The following is a 7099-nucleotide window of genomic DNA, read 5'->3' as shown; positions in this document are numbered from 1 at the left end:
TCAAGTGTAGTCAAGGCCTTAGTTTACAATATTGTATAAGGTGGTCTTTTATGCTGGGCTTAGTCACTAACTGTAGTAAATTACATTATGTAAATGTCTAAAGAAATCAAATACAAAATTAATAGGATGAAAATAACATTTTACCTGATTCCTATTTCATGCTCCAAAAATGGTCATGTTAAAAGATATCAAGATTCTTACAAATGAGAGGAGAGTTATTTGAAGTTGATAATCAATGAACAGTTATGTCTTAATTTTTTTTTTAATATTATCCAGCACAGGTTTAGAGCAACTTGTATCACTTGATTTAAAAAAAAAAAAAAAAAAAAAAAGTTTAGGCTTTGTAAAACTAACTTGTGCTATTACAACTTCAAAATTTATAATGAACTAAATTATAAATGCTGTTTTTTTAACATACCACCCCCGGTAAGGTATCTTCTTTGAATATTACAAAACTGCTATAGGAAAAAAACAAAAATATTGAAAACTAAAATCCTGATGCTGCAAACACTTAAGCAGGAATGTAAATTGACTCTCATGAATAGATGAATAGTTCATTGACTTCAGTAGAACTACTCATGTGGTTTGTTTGCAGCATCAAGAGCTAAAATGTATTTGTATTTAAATTTATTTCTTAAGACATAAATTTGTCTTCAAAACAAAATTAGTTCACTGCTAATAATGAAAATCTGTTAACTTTTTTAATACATTAACACAGTTAACTTTTTATACATACACACTAAAATTTTGAAAAATAGCCTTCTGAAGGTGGAATTTTCAGGTGTTTCTAAGTTCCTTCAAACTGCAAAGCCTGATGGAATACAGCCTGGTTAAAGTACTTCAGCCTTCTTGACTTGTGAAAATTCAGTCTAATGGAAAGCGGTGGTAGCTACATTTGAAATTTGCTTATCAGTTTGTATTTATCTCAGTAAGGATGTAGCTTCTTAGCAGAACCAATTTCTATGTAAGATGTGAAATTCTACAGTTAGGAAACGGACCTCTTGAGGTTCTTTCCAGCCCTAATTTCTATGATTTCTAAAGAAACGAGAACAGAACATCCAGTTAACAGTTTGACTTTAAATGGGAAGAAAAGTAAGAATTAGCAACAGGTACTCCTGAGGAAATTCTGCACCCCCAAAAAAAAAAAAATAAATTCTGTGCACAATATTTTAAAATGATGCATATTTTACTAATCAAAATAACACACTATTATGTCAGTTTCAATTATTTTGGTAATTTATTTCAAAATACTTGTCAACAAGTATGTCTAACAACAAAAAAGGCTCAGGAAATTTTTTTTGACAAATAAGATTCCTTACCATGAGTATTAATACAGAACTTTGAGTAATAATTGATTTAAATTACAATACAGAAACGTATTTCAATGCCCCCAGGCCTTTGCACTACTTCTGAGGCGTGTCAGGGGTAATGGAGGAGCTGAAGGGGGAAGTAATTGCTGGGAAGGAGCCTGGGAATGAACCTGGAGGGTTGTTAGGTGTGGGTGGGAGAAGTATGGAACAGATTTTTTGTGGGGAGGGGGGTGATTGTTAGGGAGTTGGGGAGTCTCCCCCATGCAGATGCTGGCTGACCCCTCGCCTCTCCCATTTAATCAGGCACATCTGCCCTGTGTGTCCCTACACCCCAATTCCCCATTCAGTTAGGCATATCTGCACATCCCTGTGTTTCCCGGCACCCTCCCTCAGCCAGGCATAGCTCACCTGTCTCCATGTGTCCCTACATGCCCACTCCCCCATCTGGCCCCACACCCTGTTCAGCCAGGCATAGCTCCCGTTTCCATGTGTCCCTGCACCCCTGCTCAGCCACCATCCCCCCGCCGCTCCTCCCCATCCCCATGTGGCCCTGCATCCCCACTTCCATTCAGCCCCTGGCACAGTGCGGTCACCCCACTAGCTCCTATACCCTGCTCTGACCATCCACTCCCCCTCCCTTCTCCCCATATCCCATGCCTCTTCACGTGGCCCTGCCAGCGGGAGCCTGTGAGGAAGGCAGTTTCCCTCTCCATGGCTGGCTGCTCTAGCCTGTGAGCCTGCTGCCCTCTCCTGGTGCCACCTGGTGAGTGAAAGGTGTAATTGCAGCTTCCCTTTGCCTCCGTTAGAATCTGCTGGGGACATCAAGTGCAGAATTCTCCCAGGAGTAAACATGTAAATTTAAAAATTGATTTTTTTTAAAACTTATTTTTATCCATGCTGCTCCTTTTTATTTAGGGCATGTGTCTTACTTTAAAACTGGATTTGGTTTTTATTCCTTCAGCAATGGGACTTCTTTTCTGTATCATGATAGTGTGCATTCACATGCCTTTTTATTTACTTGAATGTATTGCAAGTAATCAAAGTGGGAAAATGCACTTGTATTAAGAGAAGAAAATGAGATCCACAGATGAAGATAAGCTAGTACCCCACTTTTTTTTTATGTAGAGGTGTAACGCTTTCATTCAGTGGAATTGTTTTATGGATCTAATATGGTGCATTAGTAGTGTTGCGGCTTGGATGTAAGATAAGCTATTAACTTACCCATGAGCCTGGCACCTGAAAACAAGTTACAAGATATTAATTTATTGCTTAAGCGCAAACACTTCAAGGTAGTATGCTGCTAAACTTTTGTCCATTACCTAATTTTGAATGTTTTTTTTACTCATAGCGTATGCATTTTGGGTATATATACTGGTATTAAGAACTTAAGGAAATTTTAAAAAGGGCATTTAGTGTGTAAGTGCTCATGAATTTCCATGATGAAGGATTAACAAAAGTTTTTGTAATTAAAATGACAGACTGCACAATATGTAATTGCATAACACTGCAGTTACCATAAGAGAGACTTTCTAAATATCTTCTATCTGCATCATACCACTCGACAAATTACTAAATAGTTTAAAAAATCACTATTCCAGGATAATCAACTGTTGAAATAAATGGTTAGTTAACTTTATATATAAAATGGTACTAGGTTCAGTATATTATTTTTAAAGATGATAGTTATATTCGCCTTTTATATACTACCTCTTAAAGTTAGTTTTTTTAACAGTTAACATCTTTCAAAATATCTCCCGGGGGGGAGAAAAAAATTCAAGGCTTGACTATTTTGTACTGATTTTAACTGTAAAATCTAAAATTATGCATGACTGAAAATATCGAGCTGCTGTCAATGCACATTCTTTATGTATTCAGTATCCTAATGCATATACATTATATTTTAATCCAGATTTTATAAACTAATTTATATCCAAATTATTTCAAAATGCTTTGGAATACCAAAATTCCTTTGAATAGTGTTATACGGATGTGTACATGCACAATAAAAGCAATCTGTCACCCCTCCTCTCTGCTGGCAGTCTGAAAACAGATTAGCCTTTTAAGTGCACCTTATTAGAAAAGAGAGCAAATGTTGCTGAAATTAAGATCCATTCACTTTGGATCTCTGATATGGTATCAGTAAAAGTCAAGCTTAAACTGTGAATCATATGTTCTTCCACAGCTTCAATAAATTTAGGACAATGTCCTCATGAGCTGTCTGCAACATGTACTTTTGTGAATATTCTGTATTTTCTAATTACATTTTACGTGCAACTTGATTTTTACGCAAATGAAAATTTGTTTAAAATGTCATATCAGTATTTTTCTTACAACTTTAATGTATAATGTACATTGATATCTCACTAAATGAACTTTGATTTTACAAAATCAAACTAGCTTTAGCTGTATATTAGTCTTATATTTTTACAGACTGGAATAATAAATGCATATAGAAATATAATTGCTTTTTTAATTACTTTGGCAAGTCAGAATCAAGAGCATTTGTATTCTAAAACGTGAAAACATGGATACATTTCAGGCAGGTCTCAAGGGACTCTTACTGTGTACCTGCTTTTCTTTGCCACCAGAGTATCAGCTAATTTTATAACCCTGTTAGGATGGAGAAAACTGACCAAGGTGCAAGAAGATGTCCACCTTCACTTGTTCCCTCACCTGGGCTGCATTTATATCCTGTACCTATAGGGAAACACACAAGTGCTCTTAATACACCTTATAAATAGGGGTGAAGGCTACAGTCCTCTCAGCCATGACTTCGACCTGAACATGCATGACATGCCCAGGCCCACTATAATTATACTAATTACAATAAACATGCATGTAGCACCTGGAATACTGCCACTAGATGTGGTGGTGCTTCTCATGGTAAGCTAGAGCCATCAGACCCAAGGAGTCTAGGCAGTGGAGAGGAGAAGGCTCTTAGCCAGGCTTACCATCATGGTCACGTGGTGATTGTGTGAGGGCTTCTGAATGTGAGTACTAGCCATATGTTGGCAACATTGAGTATCTAAATGGCAAAATTCCTTTTGAACTCTTAGCACTGGCCCACTTCTAGTGTCACCCAATTCCAAAGCTTTAGGCAGGACTAGATATTCTGTTTCTTTAAAGTTACTGTACAAAAATTGCAGCCAATTAATAGAGATTTGCTCCCTGTCTGTATTGTCATATGTTTAATTTCAATTGCAGCATCAGATATTCCCCTCACACCTATACAGCCCTTTAATGTGAAAATGAGGTTTCACAAGCATAACTGATGGTGAAATTTGGCTGATGGTATCTATTATTATTGATGTACAGGCTGGAAAGAACCCAGTTTAACTTTTTGATTCCATGTCAAGTTTGTAGACCTGGTAGTTGGAAAATACATTTCTTTAGTTTGCATGGAACCTGTCTATGCAGACCCCCTTTGTTTTCAAGAGCAATGCTGACACAATTATGATGATGAAGACATCAACTTTAGAATTCACTACATACCTAAATTAACCTTATTTTTTAAACTTCAGAATGTTGCAATTCCTATGTACCTGAAAATTTTGGAGGATGTTTGAATTGTCAGAGGGTGATGGGTTTGGAGATATTTTTGGGGACGGGGTTTCTAGAGGAGGAGATTTTTCTCATTATTGGCTGTTTTTGTGTTTTAATTGTAATTGGGATGAATTATTTTCTGATGGTCTTGTGCTTTTAATATTTAAAGCTAGGGCACCTAGATGCTTTTTTTTATATTTATAAACTGAAATAAATGTTTGTAAATTGAGACACAAATTGTAATGCCACAATATAACTTAGAACTGAAGTGTGTTTTAGTGCCTCAGGCAACATCAGCATGTTGCCCATCAGAATTTTTTTTTTTTTTTGAGACAGATAGATATGGGTCCCCCCGGTTTTTTTATGTCAGCTGCACAGTTATAGCTTGTGGCTCTGGGCTGTCTGGAGTAGAGCTGTACAGTTCCTCCTGCTTAACGTTTTGAAGTTATGGCGCTGCTCCATTAGGGAACATGTTCGTTTAAAGTTGTGCAATGCTCCTTTATGTCGTTTGGCTGCCTGCTCTGTCCACTGCTTGTAGGATTCTGTGGAAGAGCAGCGACTTTACAAGGGAGCATTGCACGTGTTCCTCTTCTCTGCCTCCTCCCCCTTCCTCCCAGTGCTTCTCCTGCCACCAAACAGCTGTTTGACAGTGCTTAGGACTTTCTGGGAGGGAGAGAGAGGAGCGGGGAAGCGCTGGGAGGAGCGGGGACACAGTGTGCTCTGGAGTGGGGGTGGGAAGAGGTGGGCCTGGAGTGGAGCAGGGATGGGAAGAGGTGGGCCTGGAGCATCCCCTGGCAAAGTCGGCGCCTGTTCTTCTGGGGGGAAGCTGCCGCTGCGCAAGGTACTTCCTAGAGTCCTTGCCTGCCTCATTGTCTGCAGCGGGCTGTGTCTGTATGGGGTACCTCCCAACCACAGTACAGTACTGTACAGTATATAATGCCTTTTGTCTGCCCCAAAAAAATTTCCTTGGAACCTAATCCCCCGCATTTACATTAAATCTTATGGGAAAATTGGATTTGTTTAACATCTTTTCACTTATGTTCCTGAAGAATGAAACTTTAACTACAACGTTAAGTGAGGAGTTACTGTATTTGATGCTGGTGTGATCGCTGCTGGAATACTGTCGGGCTCTGGTGTCCACAATTCAAGAAGGATGTTAATATATTGGAAAGGGTTTGGAGAAGACCCACAAGAATGATTAAAGGATTCGAAAACATGTTTATTGTGGTAGTCAAAGAGTTCAATCTATTTAGCTTTCCAAAGAGATGTTTAAGGGATGACTTGATTACACTCCATAAGTACCTACGTGGGGAACAAATATTTGATAATGGTCTCTTCAATCCGGCAGAGAAGGGTATAACATGGTGGAAATTTCTCTGGCCTGTGTTATACAGCTAGTCAGACTATTAACACAATGATCCCCTCTGGCCTTGAAATCTATGAAACTATATAAAAGGCCATCTGGAAATACTTAACTCTCAAAAATGCTGCCTTTTACAATCACTAGGGGGCTCTATCTTGATTCCATTGAAGCCAGTTGATTCAGGCCCTGCAAGAACTTGATTGTCGTGTTCTGCCACACCAAGTATTCATATTGTGAAACATGGCCTTCATGTAGATTCCACAATCTGGACTTAGTCAACAGTGCAGTAAGATTCGATAAATCCTTATACTCAGTTTGTGTGGAAGGAAGGGAGCAAGTTAGAGGAGAGATGATTAAAATGGAAGAGAAGAAAAACTTAGTCTGCTGAGGAAGTCCATTTACTGATCTCTTAGCTATAAATCTGGTGAGTTTTACCTAACTGTGTGAGAAATTCTAACCTATTAAAAGTATATTCTGTCTTGAAATTGTCACTACAAAAATCCACATGTCCAAAGCAGCGATTGTCCACATACGAGGATGAGAAAGGTAAGATTTTAATATAACCAATGATACCAAAACTTGTTTGCATTAAATTAAAACATTAAATATAAGCAAAGATATGTTACATGTCTCATTAAAACACTGCACTACACCTAGGAGAGATCTTCATTGCAGAGTTAGCTTGGACTCTTAACCAGATATTGCCTCTAACCAATCTCCTTCCTATCCACATGCCCTCTCACCTGGGCTTAGTGGTGAGAGCTGGCCAGGCTGGGGATATGGGTTAGAGCCCGGATCTACTTTCACCTGGGCTGGCAACCTGCCTACCTTGCAGTAAGGATGCAGACTAAATCATTGTGGTGCTGACAGTCTTCCAGTGTCG

The sequence above is a fragment of the Terrapene carolina genome, unplaced genomic scaffold (genome assembly GCF_002925995.2).
Source record: "Terrapene carolina triunguis isolate 2854851 unplaced genomic scaffold, T_m_triunguis-2.0 Scaffold130, whole genome shotgun sequence".
Classification (NCBI taxonomy): Eukaryota; Metazoa; Chordata; order Testudines; family Emydidae; genus Terrapene; species Terrapene triunguis.
The sequence above is the reverse complement of the archived record's forward strand: the minus strand, read 5'-3'. Positions refer to the sequence as shown.